Here is an 18233-nt window from a genome sequence, read left to right on the forward strand (position 1 = left end):
TTTTCATAGTTCTAAACTTCTTAAAAACTTGGAGCTACAATTATATAATGAACTTGGATAAAGCTGTTTGTTTTCTCTTAAAAAAAAAATCATGACATATCTCCAGGAGCAAGTGTTACTCAGATTTCAAATTCATTTTTCAACAAGTGGGAACAGAGCTGAGAGAGGGAAAGAGAGAAGTTGTGATGAGAAAGTGGGTGTCATTTTGCCATACGCTGGAAAATAATTCTACAACATTTCTGTAGTGGAAGACTTTGGATGTCAAGTAACAAAGATGTTAAAAAAAAAAAAAATCAGTAGAAGTGGGTAATCATTGCCAAGAGTAAATGTGTGTTCTTAAGATACAGATTAGGAGATCACTTGTCTTGGATTCACAATCTAAGTTACCCAAATCTTGTTTTTTTCTTATATACTTTATGTTTCAGGAGAATACCAAAATCATGCCTCTTTATCTCTGTGTGTATGTATGCATACATGTATACACATACATGTGGATACACATACATACACACACGTATATAAATAAATCAGAAGAGTGCATTTCCAAGCATCTCTTGTAATCATGTTGGGCCATACGACTGGGCCAATGGACTGAAGTGAAATTAACATGTATCACTTCTGGATCAAGCAAACAAGAGTAGATTTGAATCCTCTCTTCATTATCTTCCCCTGCCGCAGTGATGTAGAAACCAAATGCTTCAAATGGCATAGTTAAAAATAAAAGCCACCTGGACCACTGAATCACCACTTGGGAGGTGGCAGCTCTGCACCAGCACTGTGTGAGTAAGAAACCAGATTTCATGTGTTAAGCCACTGAGATTTGGGAACGTGTTGTTGATTATGGCAGCATAATTTTATCAGTCAAGAGCTTGCCAGAAAAGAGATTGTTCAAACTGAGTGCATTTAATGCAGGAAATTGATTGCATAGACGATGTACGTGTAGACACAACCAGAGACAGTAAGGCAACCTCAAGACTACCTATAAGAAGCTGCTACCCTTCCTCTGGAACAGAGGAACAAAGGGAGAAGATGGTATTAGCCCAGAAGTCAAGGCCGTACAGTGAGAGCTGGGGCCACAGTGAGGCCTGCCTGTTGGAAACTGGAACAATAAAGGGAGGGGCTATCTAGTGGGAACTAGAAAGAGATGTGGCAGAGAGCAAGTGCAATAGGGTAACTGCCATTCCTTCCTTCTTCTCTTCCTAATCTTCTGTTAGGGTTTCCCATTGGCTGCTTAATCAAAAACCCAGAGGTGAAGGAAGCTGAGGAATATAGTTCCTGCAATGTAGAGCAAAGTAGGGGAAAGGTACTACGAATCTTAAAGCAAATTGGCTCCTGATTGGGACAACAGCCTGGACCATTCTAGTTAGTAGCCTGACGCTATGGGGAGAGGAGAGAGAAAAGTGTATACCTCTCAGGTCTGAATGACTCATCCTTTCTTTGTCAAAACGAAAAGTCAGTGCTAGTACTGGGGCCCAATAAACTCTTTTCCCTTGATTTTAACAAATTCCTGGAGGAGAAGGGAAGAAGAATGAGAAGGGAAGTTGAAATGAGAATGAGGAAGTGAGATACTGTCTTAAACTCCTCCTTGAGGCTGATATCTTCCCCAGCATTTATTTCTCTTTCCATCCAGTGGGTTTAATAGCAATGCCTTGGTGTTGGGGATGTGGATGCTGCTTTTGGGGGGAGAAGACGACCAGAGAACTAGAAAGCCAGGGCTTGAGGGATGTGGGACTGCATCCTGTGGCAGAGGCTGTTGGTTTGAACACAGTTCTGTTCAGCCTGACATTGCACAGCCTCGGTCGGCTAGCAGCAAGCTGAGGCAGTGTGACTACTCACTAGTAAAGCTGGGAAAAGCACTGAAAGGGAGCTGATAGCTGGACAGTGGGCATTTTACGCTTCCCTTCCTCCTCTTTCTTGTTATCTGAAATGCTGAATTGATGCTTGGAACTCCAAGGGCCCTTTTAATCTGCGAAGTGAGTCTCAAGCACTGTTGGATGCTAGGTCAGAAAGGGAACAGACGCCAGAGTGCCTGCTGTACAAGGAGCCAGCAGATGCATCCTAGACGGTGTTCCTCTGGAGGTCTGCTATGCAAGCCACACACATACGTGCTGCAAATGTCACTACCTTGGTTTGATTTGTTAAATACAATCTAAATGACTCACTACTGATTTTTCCTCCCCACCCCCCAACAGCTTCTATTCATCTTCTTAATTCCAAGAAGCACCAGCAGCATATTTTCAGGGATGAATTTTTTTCCTCAATGTTGCTGAACCCACAGAAGAGGTGTCTGAAAACTGCCACCACGTTGAGGAATTACTGAATTTCGATGTGGCTCTCCGATGGAAGAGAATGAAGGAGGGTTGGCTTTGGATATTCTGTGGTCAAGGCATTCATGTTAACACAATGTTTTCTTTCCTCATCTCTTTCTGACCATCCCTTGTAAAAGTTCAGAAATGAAGGTTTCTCTAATGGACCGGCCGGTGATGGAGTGGCTGTTTCAGAGATCTTCTAAGCAGGCCACACGAGTCCCCCAGTTTAGCCCTACCACAAATCCGTTGTTGATCCTGGACATAGGCTTACAGCTGGCAAAGGAAAGGAAATACAGAGTTCAAAGTAAGGTGAGGAGGCTCATGGCCAAAAAATCGCATGTGCAGAGAGACTACTTATGGCCTTCGCCAGCCCATATGGAAGTTCACTGCTTTTACCATTTAAAGTTCCCAGGAGAGCCTGTCTGGAAGGGGAAATAAATCCCTCTCCCCACTCACACCAGATCCTGCCGGCTGCATGTGGGATTTTACTCAGCAGGAGCAGCTGCACTGGCAGGTTTGTATAAACATCTGAGGCCTTTCCTAAAGCGTGAGTCTCACTCTTTCTTTGGGTGAGCTTTCCTCCTAATTTCAAGTTCCCCGCACATACACGATCTGCAGAAACAGAGCCAAGTGTAAATCATGCTAAAGGGTGAAAAGAGATGGTATTTGGGCCAGGACCCAGGATATCAACCACTTGAATTCTTCTTTCAACCCACACTGCCCCAAATGCAATGTGCCTGGGAGATGTGTGTGCAGAGGGCAAGGCCAGGCTGAGGCAGACTCTTCATCACTGTATGGCTTTTGCCCTGAATCTCAATGTAATATCACCTCCTCAGCCACTTACCCAACGGGACTGGCTCCAGACTGGTCTCACCTGCCAAACATGTGGGAGCAGATCCCGCCACTACTGACCTGGGGGTTAACTCCGCACCAAAAACTCTCCACCCATTAGGACTGAGGCCAAATGACATTTCCTGCCTTTGATAATGATCCATTCTTGATGGAAGAAGGATGAGTGAGGAGGAGGCCGGAGCTGGTCCCATTTGGTGGATGTGTGAGAAACAGGACAGGGGTGTCAGCTTCCTGTGAGAGGCCAGGGCTAATATGTTGTGTTCATGTTATTTCTATTCCCTTGTTGAGGTATAAATTCTACGCACCCTTCAGCAGTAAAACCCCTTTTGCCTGCATAACATCCACTCTCTGTTACTGGTTACAGCTCCCTGATTTTCCGTACTCATACTAATTTTATGTTAGCCTTACTCCTTTGCCTCCAGATGCATGAATATGATCCAGGCCCAGACAGAGTATTCCATCCCTCCAGCCACAATTCAGAGATGGCGATGAGACGCGATGAAGCCAGTGAGTCTCAACTCTGGAACTTTCATTAGAGCTCTTGAGAAAGAACTCATATTTTCAACTAGACTTTCTGGAACTGCTGGCAGCCATTTTTGTCATTGTTAGAATTTGCCCAAGGATGGAGCCAATGCAGAGGGAAAAACATTATCCCTAGATTTTTCAATTCAATGAGGAAACCTATTCTTTTCTTCCTTTTCCTTTCTTTCCTTCCTTCTTTCCCCCTAACTTTTTTTTTTTTTGCTAAAGCTCATTTAGTTTAGATTTTTGTCACTCTTGTCTAATAGCTGTTTGTTACACGTCATGTTTACCAAGTGAGCTGCCTATTTTACTTATATGTTAATTGCATGTGCCAGGAAAATGCTTTGCATATTTTATTCATTTATGGCATTTTTGCAGATCTGTAGGTTACGATGGGCACACAAGCCAGATTCTAGGCTCAGTCATCAAGGTGGGCGTGAAGGGCTGTCATAAACAGGACACTGCAGCTCTAGAGTAGCCTTAGTTGATTTCAAGAAATGTTCCCTAGATCTGTTTCTCATTTCTGTCATGCCTCTAAAAATGAGAATACTTTTGTCAGCTACTATCTACTCTCTACTCTTAGAGATCTTCTCTCCTATTAGACAGCGGAACAGTCTAGATGTCAGTTTCCTTCATTAATTGACTCTGTTCAGCGTGGCCCTAGAGGACTGAGTTACTGCAGTTAGAGGTACAGCCTTTAGAAAATGTCTCAGATTTTTTTTTTCACTCCTTATTGTGCTGTTAAATTCCGTTCTCACACTGATTACAGTTTATACTATCCAGTCTGAAGGAAGCTTGGGACCCATGGACAAAGCATCAGTGTCTACGATGGTTTTCTCACGCCACTGAACTTAGAGTTGGCAGGGCATCCAACCATAACAATAGAATGTATGCTGGTGAGATGTTGTATATCTGTGGTGAAAAAAGGAGACTTAAATGTAATGAAGCATTTCAGTGAATTGGAACCAAGAGCTTCAACTTGTAGATGCACTGTTTCATTATTTGTGAGTCTTAGGTTGGCAAACTGAAAGGTTTCTAGAGGCATTGTTTCCTGAATAAAATGCTCTCTGCAAACTAAACACGAAGCTTCTGTAACAGCTAAAATTGCTTCCTTAGTCACAGGGACACAGTACTGTCAGGAGTGAAGTCTTTATCATAAGCTCTGAAGACTTGCTTTTACCTCCAGAATATTCTGCTTACCAGGGGGTTTGCTGCACTCTGTTCCCTTTGTTTGACTGGTCTTCTCTGCCTTGATCTTGGCACTAAATGTTCCTAAACTTACTCTGAGTAGGGGTCAGGAACTTCCTTCCCTTTTATGGAAAAGCATGCCCGGCAGACCGCCCTAAGTTTGCAGCAGCAGACCAGCCCAGGCCATGTTATTTGCTGTCTGGTGAACAATATGGAAAAGAGCTGGGTTTTGGGGGTCAGGCCAGTACCCTCACACTCCAGCACTCTGAAAGATAGGCCAAAGTTTTCTCATAACTCTCTACCTGCATTTATAATAGGCTAAATTATCAGTTTCTAATCTTTCTACTCCCCAGATACTTCTTGGAGGATTTCAAATTTCATCGGCTTAGAAAAATCACACAGAGCAGCATACAGTTTTTCCATCCTCCCATATATTTGCTCATAATTTATACATAGGGTGTCAACACTGCCTGAAGTAGGCCCCCATCACTGAATAAAGGTGCCCCTAAACTTGTCTTTTGTGGCCATTTGCATTTCTTACGTAATCCAGTCCTCCAATTTAGATTCTGTTTTGATATACTATGTCCTATTATCACCTATAGGGAGGGACGATAAAGCTGGTATCACACATTATTTTAGAACTAGTAAGGTATGCTTGTCTAATATTATCTCCTACAAAACAACAAAAATATTTTTTTTTAAATCAGAACAAGTATCCTCATGCCTGTGAAAGTTAATAGTGTGAATTTTTCATGTATTTCTATAGGTAGTTTATTTCATAAACTATGTAGGGTTTGCATATGTCGCTTTTCCAGCAAAATCTGACCTGTGGGATCCATTCCCTTACCTCAGGTTTATTATTAAGATTACATAGCATCCTTCAGTTTTTTTTTAATATAAGTCTGGGAAACTCTTTGTCCCCAAATGTCTGAGCCTAAGACGATTTGCCGAGTAATCTTATCATGACTACTGACTAGATGATGTACTTAAGGAGGAGATGGGCAAATCTTTGGGACAACTTTCTCCAGTTGTTACTGCCTAAAGCATCTCTCTGATAAAAATTCCTCATAGGTACTGCCAATTTACTAGAATCCAGCTGCTTCAAACACTGTGCCCACTGCTTGCTTACTCAGATTCTGAAGCTTCACTCAAAATTTCCCCTTGGAGCTCCTGGGGGCATCTGTCAAACAGGGGACGGAGATCATCCCTGTTGGTGAGATGCTGCCAGAAGACCCAGAGTGGAACATCCCTATATATTTTATATATAGTAGTTTGTATCTCTTAATCCCATACCTCTATTTTCTTCCCTCTGCCCACTGGTAAGCACTAGTTTGGTTTCTATATCTGTGAGTCTGTTTCTGTTTTGTTATATATATTCATTTGTTTTAGTTTTTAGAGTGCACATATAAGTGATATCATATGGTATTTGTCTTTCCCTACCTGACATTTCACTAAACACAGTGTTCTCTAGGTCCATCCACATTGCTGCATGCGGCAGAATTTCATTCTTTTTTATGGCTGAGTAATAGTCCTGTGTGTGTGTGTGTGTGTGTGTGTGTGTGTGTGTGTGTGTGTGTGTGTGTATGTGTGTGTGTACCATTTGTCTACTGACAGACACTTGGGTTGCTTCCATATCTTGGCTAATGTAAATAGTGCTACTGCAAACATTGGGGTGCATGTAGCTTTTCAAATTAGTGTTTCATTTTTTTTCTGGATATATACCCAAGAGTGGAATTGCTCAATAAAGAGGAGAGAAAGAATCAGAGACATATGTAGAATAACTAGCATAAAATATAAATATATTATTTAGAATCCTGATAGTAATTAATTAAAGAATTGAAAACAAATGTGGATAAATACAGGGCCACCAAGAGATATGATTCAAAGGGTTACAGGGGCTTGAGAGGAAATGGAGCAGGGGAACTTTATGCTTCATTTAATAATATTCAGTATTATTGAAAACTTTAATGTTCCTTAATGACATTTACAATTAAGAAAGTATAAAATATAAAGGAAAACTCTAGTATTGTAAAAAAAAAAAAATCTGAAAGACTCCATGAAGCATAGAGAAGGTAAATTAAAATCATATGCAATTTCATTATCTAAAGGAAATTATTGTGACATCTTGATGTATTGTTTCATTATCTTTCTCTTTTCTCTTTTCACGTACGTGTATATATATGACATATGTATACATCTACATATATAAGGGTAAGTGCTGCTTTATGAATTTTTAAACTTAATGTATTTTTTCAGATTTAAAATATTGTTAGAAAACATATTTTAGTGGCTATGTATTGTTCCCTGATATTTACATTCTCACATATCATATATATGTTTACTATAACATATACATATACATAGACACATCGATTACTTTAAAAATTCCAATATTATAAATAATATTGCAACTAATTCCCTTGTTCATAAATATTCATGTATATTTGTTTCCTTTGGGTAAATCCTCACATTTATTTATTTTTTATTACTTTTGTTGTTGTTTGTGGTTTTTTGAAGGTGGGGGTGATTTGGTTTACTCATTTATTTATTTTATGGAGGTACTGGGGACTGAACCCAGGACCTCGTGCATGCTAAGCATGCAATCTATTACTGAGCTAAACCTCCCCCCTCACACTTATTTTTAATCTCCAAGTCTCCTTGTGATCCCTGGGATCATTAATCATTGGCTTAAAAATAATGAGTGTTTTCCTTTTCTACAGTTCCCCCTGCCCCAAATTCACAAAGCTGCACTTTCTCCTTGCCCCCATCCCGTGTCCTCCGAGGACCTTAGGGCCCATGCCATCCCTGGGCATCTCACCCTACTGTTCTTTCTGGCCTTTTTCACAGCACTGACCAGGATCTACCATCTGGTCTGGTCTGGTCTCATGGCCAGTACTGGCTGGGTTGCCCTAACTGTCCTGTCTCGAATCTTTTCTCAGGAAAGTTGATCTCTTTAGAGCTTTTTATACAACCTCTGTCTGTCAAAAGGGCATGAAAAAAATTTGTGGGCATGGTGCCAGTAAGAAATGTGTCACATAGACAAACCAGACCTCGTCACCCCCACCTCCTCCCAACCCTAATTTTTCCCTTCCAAACACTTTCAGCTTTTCAATAGCTATGAGACAAGGGACAAAACTGTCCTGTTTAATATGCAAGAGCTCGTTCACAATCAGATGGCTGTTTCCCCTGTAAATACTTTCTTCCACCTCCTTAAGGTATTTAATTCTTTCTTGTCATCAATATTGAAGTTAAAAATCATTTTAGGGGAAAAAAATGTACGTATGTAACGTCTAAAGGTTACTCACAGTGGAACTGATCTTTCAGATGATAAAAATTGAATATAATGGCAGTTTTGTTACATTCTAGACCTTGAGATTCAACCTCATTTAAAGAACAGTTTTTCTGCAATTTTAATTGCTCTTTTTCATATAATCAAGCCCGAGAAGAGGTGTATTGTAATTTCAGGGTCTGGACAATTAATCACATCCCTGCATGTTCTGTGGATTCTATGGTAGCAGGAAGCTCACTTACATTGACAGATCATCCTCTCTTGAGACCCAGGAAGGCACTGTGTGCACAGAGGTCACCACGGGGGCAGAGAGGGGGACTCTGCCCTCAGCACCTGGGGCCCTTGCCTGGCAGGTGGTGCAGTGACCTCTGGTGGAGCAGAGGGCCAAAGAGTCATTGTGCTCTGTAAGGGACAGCTGGGCCGGAACTGTTGATGACTTTTATTTGCAAATTCCTTAAGATGCACATCCTGCAATAAAATTTACAAATGCCACTGAGGACGTATCCTATTGTATATTTATTTCAAATTTATGTAAACACCTCTGACCTCATGTTTTTCTGACTCATTGCAACAGCTTTTTTTTTCATGTGTGGAGGAACTTGTATGTTTGTTTTTGAATCCTAGCAAATGTTAATTAATTTTGTTTATCTGTTATATTTCCACTTTCAGAGAGGAACTAGAAGTTAGCTGTATGAAGGGCACATATCATTATGGGTTTAGATTAATAAAATTAGTACGAGTGCGTAAAATACCAAATGACTAATAAATTGACCAATTTCAGTCACTGCTGAAGCATTAACTAGCTGTGTGAAAGGTGGCTGGTTACGCTTCCATTTTCTCCTATGTAAAATTGAAATGTTAATAGTCATTTGCCTTATAGGATTGCAGTAGTTATTCAAGGAGATAATGCTATAAAATTATTGGTTCAGTAGCTGGCATATAGTTACCTGAGATAAATATTCTTATTCTTTATTACACCTTCCCAATTATACTGTGATTAGACTTGTGCATATCAATGTGCTGACCAGTATCTCTACCTACACGAGGCTGTATAAACTTTTTTTCAACTATGTGTCTACCTTATTACTTTCCTGATTACTAAGAGTAATAATAACTAATACACACTGTTTTCACTTTACAGGGCATTTTAATATTTTATCTCATCTTTGCTACAACCAAATGAGCCAGATACTGTAAGTTCTACTTCCCTTTAATAAGTTTAAGGCTTACAAAAGTTCATTTACTTATTTATTCATTTATTTTAAGCATTTGTTACTAATATCTTATGTACTATTTTATGACCTTGCCCAACATTGCAAGCAAGGAAGTGGCAACACTAATATTTGAACTCTGTTCTTTTGATTCCAAATCCCATATGCTTGTCAGATAACACTCAGGCCACCCCCAAACTTACCAGCCATCCATATCGCGGCCATGTGAAGTAATTTCAACTCATTTACCAACTTGAGTCTAGATTGTTCATAAACTCTCCTAAACTGGTAAGAACCTAACACTTTTAAAAGATCTCACATTGTGAATTCACAGCTTTCCTAGGTTTTATGTTTTTATATAATTATCTAAAGCTCTCTCTATGAATAAAAATGTAATTAGATTAAACTGAGTTCCTCACTCTTTAGTTTAAGTGAAGATGTAGTTTGCAAGATACAGAGACAAATAAAGCAGGTAGGATAGAAAAGGCTGGATGTGGAAAGGGTGTCATTTAAGACTTGAAGAAAATGAGGGGAAGGGCCATGCAAAAATCTGAGAAAGGAGCACTCCTGGTAGATGGAACAGCAAATGCAAAAGCTCTGAACGCTTGAAGGACAGTGAGAAGAGCAGTGTGTCAGGAGCAGAATGGGCAAGAGGAAGTTCTGGAACACTTCAGAGAGCCAACAGGGAGGAGCGGATTTTGTGGGGCTTGGGACCATGGGGAAGTCTGTCTTTCACTCTAAGGTGGGAGGGTGTGGAGGGTTTGGGGCTGAGGAAGGGTGTGATTCACAAAAGCTTTACAGAGTAAAAGTGAGGGACTCAAAGGCAGCCGTTGCTTCTCCAGAGGTGACTTTCCACACACCTTCACACTTTTGTATAGATCTTCTTTTCTAACGATTTTAGAAAACAAAACAAAATTGCTGATGGACTGCAAAAAGCTGGCCTTCTTGCTCTTTCGAAGAGTTACGGGATCCACTCTTTTGTGTCTTACAGACCTCCTGGATCTGTAAAACAGCAATCACATTACTTGCTAAGTTAATGATTCCCTGACTTACTAAATAATTTGCCCCTTATTGGCGCTTCCTTGGTCTACTGAAACTATTATTAATAAACATACACGTGCGCCTGCTTGTGCGTTATGCATATACTTAAAAAGTAAATATATATTCCTTTTCAATTTAGTAAATATTTATTTTGTACTGTGAATATATGATAACCACATAGCAGACAGTGACGTAATTAGAGAAATTCTAAAGTACCGCAAACATCCGATTATAAGCGCTTTGAGAGGAGGAGCCATATCTACGTAATCTTTCTATTTCTCTACCTACAGGGAAGCTTTTTGTATGAGAAGTCCTTTCAAAATAGTTATGAAAGTGTTTTCATTAATGTGCTAATAAATCTGATAATGATCATAAAAATGACTCAATTTTGTGCCCCTCCCAGGTCACATAATTTGCCTTTTCCCCAAAACTATCTCCAGTACATGCAAGAACTCTATCCCACATCACCCTGTTCCATTATGTTTGGGCAGAGTATGACCTCGTCTGTCTTTAACTGACTGGGACATTATGATGTAGACCAGAAACTGACACATTGCAACTGACTATACGTCAATAAAAAAAATGATAATAATAATTGGACCAGGAGAAAGTACCAGTTACCAATAGTCTCTCCTAACATTCAGAATGAAGAACAAGGCTGAGCCTTTAATCTGGAGGACTATGATCCACCCACCCTCCGGATGAGAGAGGCAAAGGAAGTCAGTCTCCTGAGAGTGAAAAAGTGAAGCAGATGTCATAGCAGGTATGCAGGGGTAGTGAAGAATTCGGGAACTTTATCATTTACTGTTTCTAGAAACTTTGGCGGCATTGACTTTTCCAAGATAATTTTTGTGTCCTTCTATTGAATTATCACTTTCTACCTAAAATAGTTATGATTGTTTTCTGTTACTTATCTTAGCTAACATAATTTTCTATTCTTCTGATAATCCATTTATACATCTTTAGGTCTAGCAATGCTGATTTAATGACAGATACAGCACACAGGATTAAACCAAACTTTACCAGAAGACAAATAGGTTTGATTTGTTACTCTTTTTGTTTAAGAGGCAGTTTCAAATGTATGAGTGGGCTATTAATATAAAATACTACTGATGATTTACAAAGTCATCTTGGTTATTGCCTAATAATTTGTCCTTATCTTTGTACAGATTGGTTTTTTTGAAAAATATTCTGATCTTATAAAAAGCATTTCAAATACCTTGCATTTCTATGCAGTAGTCATTCTATTTAAATTTAATAAAATCTGTTTGCATGTAGATAAAAAATCAGAACATGAACATATCAAAATGTCGATTTATAATAGTGTTACAAGTGGATTAAAGTATAAAATGAAGTAATAATACCAAGGCTATTTTTTTTTTACTAGTTTATGAAATCTCCAGTTTAGTGAGGCTTCACTCGAGCCTAAAAATATTTAGAATTGTAACTAAGTTACAAACAAATAAACGGTCTACTCCTAGAGATCAGCCGTCTAATTGGAATTATTGACTCTCCATGGAGAGTCATTCTGAACACATTCGTTCTGTCGTTACAGGGTTGCAAATGGTTTCTGTGTAAGTTTTTGTCTAGACTTATAAAAACTTCCAATAAAGCCATGGAGACATTCAATTGCTTCCTGTCTCATGGAAAAAGTTGTAGAACCCAAGTCATGCTGCCTGTTATAAAGTGATTTCTGAGTCTGTGGCCTTTCTTTTAGTGCTTCATCTGAATCAAAGAAAGAAAACCAGGAACTATTACTATTAATGACACAGTGGAAGAATTGTCTAGAAGACTTGTGTTAGCAAGATTTCTATCAGCTATTAAAGTAAGCAGTTATTGTATGATAAGAAACATCATTATGGAGCGCAGACAGAATTTGGTATTTATTCATTCATTTTGTGGCAGTACCTTCATAACTATAAGAAGTAAAATTTCCATTGCAGCAATATTGAAAACATTCTAATGGGTCTATCAGTCAACTCAAAATGTCTTCTCCTCTATAATATTATTATTTTAACTTTTTCTGTGATATATTTTAAGTTAGTATATTCTGGAGTTAACAGAACATTTATACCGCTGAAAAACTTTTTAAGTAAATTACAGACACAAGAAAATTATTTCTCTATCTTGGAAGAGTTTTCACTCCACCTGTTGGACTAATGTTTTTATTTTGCTGGAATAGTTACAATAGTTATTAAATGCTTGAATCTTAATAGTTACCAGGATGAGTTAATATGCTAATTTAAAAATGCCCAGATGGATAGAGATCAGAGTTTAGAAGAGTTGGCTTTGCTTCTTCTTTGATCTCCAATCAAAACAATACTGAAAGTGAGTACATAACAGAGGTTACAGAAGAAGCCCTTAAACAGGCCTGTGTATAAGGAATGAAAACATACGAATCTTTTAAAAGGAGAAGAAAAATCAAACCATGAAGCTGTGAAAGTTTAAGAATGTTCAGGTTAAGCGCAAGGGCAGGTACAGAATCAGAAAATAAGAATTTCAAACTAAGAAAGCAAAAGTAGTACAGTATGCTATGTAAAATTAATAAAGCTGGATTCATCATCCAAATACTGGATCAGGGTAAAAATTTTTAGACAGATGTAGAAGTGAGAATTGAATATCTTAATCCAGCATCAGCTCAATGATAAACCAAAAATGCAAATGAATGCAATGAAGTCCCATGGAAGCAAGGTTAAAGGGATAGAAACAGGCAGAAAAAGAGGCTCCAAAGGAGCAGCCCTGAGGCAGATCCGCATTCTGAGAGAGGGATGTTCCAGGGGCCAGGCCTGTTTCCAGAAGAAGAGTGAACAGGGATGGCAGGCACTTCTGAGACCTGACCCAGGAGGAGGAGTGAGAACTGACCACAGCATTTACCACATGGAGGGAATACGGCGACATCACAGAAATCAAGTCAGCACCTTTAACCTAAACGGTGTTCGTCAAAGTTGATGCTTGGGGTTTGCTGGCCTACATTTTCTCAGTATACCCTCTTAGCTCCTCCAAGGTGTGGGGTCTTTAATCTCAGTTCTCAAGACTGCTCTTTCTGGCCACCCTTCCCCTCACAGGAAGGGAACCAGATCTTTCTTTTGGGCTCACTCTCTCTTCTCTCATCTTTCTAACTGTTATGCTTGATTCCTTCTGGGGCTGCACTGCCTCCCCTCCTAACAGCCTCAGTCCCTTCAGCCCCAGTACAGATGATACCATGTGGGCAGTGGTGGCCAAGGGGTCATTTTAGGACCTGTGTTTGGAGCATGTGCAGGACAAGAGGACTTAAATTCTTCCCAGGTGGGCCTGTTCTTAGCATATTTGCTTTTACCATATATATTATGATAGAAGTGTTTTTGCATTTTCCTTATTTTTGAGCCACATTACTGAAGTATTCCTTTTTATACTGCTGCCTTAGTTTGTTTGAGCAGCTGGATGTGTGGTGATGGTGATGGTGATGGTGATGGTAATTTGATATATTGCAGGAAGATTTGCAGCCACACACATGCACCTGTGCATGGTACAATATACAAAACACATAAAGTTTAGAATTAATAAAAATGTTTTCACATACATTATTCCATTTTATCCTTACTATAGTTCTTTATGTATATGTATATAAACACATATATACATATATATATATAAAATGTGGAAAATCTTGAGACAAGAATTAACTAAATATAAACTATATTTCACACTCCTTTGAAAGGGAAGCACAGTTTAAAGCAGATACAGACAAAAGCTTATGCATTTATCAAAATATATGGAGGTTTAGTGGCAAAGATACACACAGATATTTACTAAAGATTGTGATAGTTGTTCAAGATGTGGTGGAGCCTTGAATATTTTTTTAAATATTTACAGTTTTATTATAAAGAATACAAATGACTACTTAGCCATAAAAAAAGAATAAAATAATGCCATTTGCAGCAACATGGATGGACCTAGAGATCGTCATTCTACGTGAAGTAAGCCAGAAAGAGAAAGAAAAATACCATGTGATGTCACTCATATGTGGAATCTAAAAAAAGGGAAAAAAGGACACTATGAGCTCATCTACAAAACAGAAACAGACTTGCAAACATAGTAAACAATTTATGGTTACCGGGGAAAGGGGGTGGGAAGGGATAAATTTGGGAGTTAGAGATTTGCAAAAGTTAGCCACTATATACAAAAATAGATTTTTAAAAAACAAGTTTCTTCTATATAGCACAGGGAACTATATTCAATATCTTGTAATAATCTTTCATGAAAAAGAATATAAAAATGAATATATGTATGTGTATGCATGACTGGGACATTGTGCTGTACACCAGAAATTGACACATTGTAACTGACTGTGCTTCAATTAAAAAAAATTTTTTTTAAAAGAATCCAAATGATAAGCCAGATGAAGAGGCACATAGGGCAAGGTCCAAAAGGTGGTGAGTGCAGGGGCTTCTGTTCCCATGGAGCTGGGTGTGCCACTCTCTAGGCATGTGGGTATGTTTGCTTTCCTAAAGTTTAATCAAGTTGAGGGGAACAGCACCATTAGTAGCTCAGATGAGGCCCCTCCATCTCCCACTCTAGTGGGCCCATCAGCTGCATAAAGAGTAGGAGCTGAGTTGCACTGGATAAATATGCTTCTCCACGGTATCTGGTATTGGACAGACCACCCAGCTCCCGACTACTGTTGGTCTCTTCTTACCCCATGCACTTTAGAATTTTCAGCTTTCACCATAGCTTCAGTTTCTGTAAGTGTATTGATGACATCCAAATCAATATGTCCAGCTCACACCTTCTCCAAAATTTCAGTTAATTATTTTATATTTTCACAGCCTATCAATATCTCATAGTCAACATTTTCAAAACCTAAATTTATTTTCTCCCATCCACCTATTCTTGCTTGTCTCTTCTGGATTTTGGTGACTATCAAGGCTTGCTGGGGCCGGAAGATCAGGGATCATGCTTGACACCTCCATGTCGTTCAACCGTAAATTTGATCTATCTGCTGATACTCCTGGAAGAGCCATTTATTCAAGTCCTCTAGTGTTCTCATGGTTGCTGCTTTTGACAGTGGCAAGTGTGTGAGGAAAATGGCTCCAAGAAGAGGCTAATCAAGTGTGCAATTAAGTCATTTTTAAATTAATCCAACGGGTAATGATCAAATGCCTACCTTATGGTAGGTGTTGTGTTGTGACATTAACTATTACTTTAAAAACACATATACACAAAATTATACTACCAAGTTAATTTCCAATTCATTCAAGGTGTTCAATAAACCTTAGTTAAGTTGTAAAATTTAAGTTGTAGAATTCAAACTGTCAACATTATCACACAAGTATTAATCAATCAATAGTTAATTGTAATGCTAGATAAATTGTTTCTTTAATCAGACACTGGTAGTAGCCCTTAATATTCAGTTTGGAAGATGTTGCTGTTTCTTCAGAGAGGCAGGCCTGAGCCATCTGTGAATGTCTGTTGATTCTGGTCAGCAAACGGAAACAAAGAAATTCCAATATATAGCTTAGCTCATAAAACAAATCTGTGTAGGGCTGACTAAACTAGGCAAAGTCAGGGATGCTGCTGACAGCACAGTTCAGATATATTAACTAACACAAAGTAGAAAAATGTTTTATCAGATGTCTGATACAGATGTATCTAAGAACGTGACCCAAAAGAGAACTGCCATCTTTCGAAGGTTGGTCTAAACACCATCTCCATCCGGAAGCCTTTCCCGAGCTCACCTGGATTTAATCTCTTTCTTCCTAATGACTTATCCTAACTCTGGCATGACAATGATTACTTTTTATCATGGCCCACCGCCCACACTGGACTGCTTCATTTTTTTAAGTTCTCTCCACAGCACCCAGAACTATGCCTCTTGTCACTGAAGCATCTAAGTACTCCTTTATAATTGAAAAGAATATATAGAAATTTATTTGGTACATGATTATAAGATAAATAAGAGGATAAAAGTTCTTGCTAAAAAGTTTCTTTTCATTTAGAAGCACAAATTTTAAAGGTATTTTGCAAAGATTTTCATTTTCTCAGCTTTTTTTTTTTTTACAGTGAGTTATATAATGTTTTATCAATAAATTCTATTTTATCATTATGGCCTTAATGTTTTAGCCAAATATATAATAAATGGTATCAGTATAAAATACTTTCATACATTGACCAATGACAGGTATAAGTCAAAATAAGCCTGGATAAAATTATAAAAAATAAAGCACACTTAGTATTGGTGGCTAGGTATACCTTGTGGACGACGTATACCAGAATCATTTCCCAGGAGGTCTCAGCAGGTGATGTTCGTCAGTCCAGGATCTGGCTGTCAGCTTTGAGGGCTCTGACCCAGGGGAAAGATACATTTTTCACCATGCCATAATATGAACTAAGGACTCTAGAGTGATGTATAATACAGAATTCCAGTAAATTAATTTGCAAAGGTAAGTTGCAGCCATGCAGATTTGCTTGGATGGGCCTTCCCAATCTCAGTTTCTCTGACTGCCCTTTAAATAGAAAATATGTTTGTTATCTTCCTAAGATCCCATTATTCCACTGGCTGATATTAAACATACAAAGTCAGAGCATATCAGAGCATATGCCCAAGAGTAGTCAAGTTTATCTTGTCTTCCTATTATCTAAGATTTATTGGCTTCTCATAAAATCTTACAATAACAATAAAGATTTTGAAATAAACAGAGTGTGGGAAAAGTCAAACTCATAGAAATGGACAGTAGAAAAGCAGTGGCCATGGGGGGGGGGAACAGGGAGTGATTGGTAAAAGGATATAAACTTTCAGTTATAAAATGAATAAATTCTGAGCATCCAATGTGTAACATGGTGACTTCAATTGATAAAAGTGTATTGCATAATTGAAATTTGCTAAGACAGTAGAACTTAAATGTTCTCATCACTCCAAAGATAAATATGTGAGGTAATGAAGTGTTAATTACATTGTGGGAATTCTTTCACAATGCATATGTATGTATAGCAAATCATCACATTGCACACTTTAAACATCTTGCACTTGTAGCAATCCCCACCCCTGAATTATTAGAAGAGACTGAGAACAAAGAAAGAAGAGGTATGAAGGGTGGGGAGGGAGGTGGTGAAGGAAGAAGGAAACTCAAGACTGGATATACCCCCTCCCTTCATGTCTTCCTCTGTCCATTTATTTTCAGTAAGATATGGCAATATATTTATGTAATTATTTGGTTTGTATGTTTCTAGAATATATTTAGATGCAGAACTTAAGCTGTATAAACTTTTCCTGGTTAAAGTTGCTGCATGACCTATTTTCTTTGAGTAAAAGAACTATTGCAGGTTTGCAAGGGCAGGTTGGCCACTCAGAAATGAATAATATGGTTTTTCTTGGGCAAAAAATCCATCCCAGGCTTCAGCAGATGTGAGTGCAAGAACCACCACATTTATAGAAATAATCCACGTTTAGGGAACGTGATGGAGGCAGAGAGTGGAATGGTGGTTGCCAGGGCCTTGGGGGAGGGGGATAGGGGAGGGAGTAGTCAAAGGGGACAAAGCTGCAGTTATACAACATGAGATCTTCTGGAGAGCATGGTGACTACAGGAAACAACAGAGTACCGTAGACCTTAAAATTTGCTAAGAAGATAAATCTTACATTAAGTATTCTTATCACACACCCCAAATGGTAACAATAAATAAGGATGGCAGGAGGAAGCTTTTGGAGGAAATGGATATGTTTGCAGCATAGAATGTGGTGATGGTTTCAGAGGTGTATACTAATCTCCAAACCCATCAAGTTATATGCAATAAATATGTGCAGCTTTTCCTATGTCAGTTATACCTCAATAAAGTGGGTAAAATTT

At 38.7% G+C, this 18233-nt stretch overlaps 1 long non-coding RNA gene across 1 annotated transcript in view; it reads left to right on the plus strand.

Annotated features, from left to right (window-relative positions):
* Positions 1-1795: 1795 nt before the first annotated feature.
* Positions 1796-18233, plus strand: part of LOC123618626 (uncharacterized) — a 31323-nt gene continuing 14885 nt past the window's right edge. The window contains exons 1-3 of the long non-coding RNA XR_012511744.1: positions 1796-7082; positions 9302-9353; positions 11057-11175. This is a non-coding gene — a long non-coding RNA (uncharacterized LOC123618626). The remainder of the gene's footprint in view (positions 7083-9301; positions 9354-11056; positions 11176-18233) is intronic.

This window comes from Camelus bactrianus, chromosome 14, assembly GCF_048773025.1.
Source record: "Camelus bactrianus isolate YW-2024 breed Bactrian camel chromosome 14, ASM4877302v1, whole genome shotgun sequence".
In the NCBI taxonomy this organism is placed as follows: domain Eukaryota; kingdom Metazoa; phylum Chordata; class Mammalia; order Artiodactyla; family Camelidae; genus Camelus; species Camelus bactrianus.